Raw genomic sequence first — 380 nt, 5'->3', positions numbered from 1 at the left:
CTAGTTTTTTTTTCGATTCCTCCTGTCGTCTCGTAGCCACATTAATACCGTTTTCTTTCAAATCTACAAAACCACATCGCTTTTAGGGACTTACTGCAAGAATATCTGATTTCCCTTTTTAAAATGATCAAAATCCTCCATCCCTTAGGGTCTACGGAAGCCAATTGAGATATATTTTCCTCGCTGAGATATATATCTTTTTGTAATCGACTTTTGACCTTGCAGTTTGCTTACGGTTTAGCTGAACCTGTTAGCAAAAGTTTTTTTTTTCTTTCAAGTTGCCTCTTAAAGAACTTGAAACATATGTCTATATTTGGTGTTTTATTATCATTCATGCATAACGGGTGGGCTGCTTTTTGTGCTTGTGTTTCTTTGTTTAC

General features: G+C 35.5%; 1 protein-coding gene across 1 annotated transcript in view; it reads right to left on the bottom strand.

Annotated features, from left to right (window-relative positions):
* Nucleotides 1-380, bottom strand: part of LOC119589311 — a gene marked incomplete in the record, with an annotated part of 61,041 nt that overhangs the window by 14,387 nt on the left and 46,274 nt on the right.

The sequence above is a fragment of the Penaeus monodon genome, chromosome 25 (genome assembly GCF_015228065.2).
Source record: "Penaeus monodon isolate SGIC_2016 chromosome 25, NSTDA_Pmon_1, whole genome shotgun sequence".
Lineage (NCBI taxonomy): Eukaryota > Metazoa > Arthropoda > Malacostraca > Decapoda > Penaeidae > Penaeus > Penaeus monodon.
This window is presented reverse-complemented; position numbering and strand designations above follow the sequence as displayed.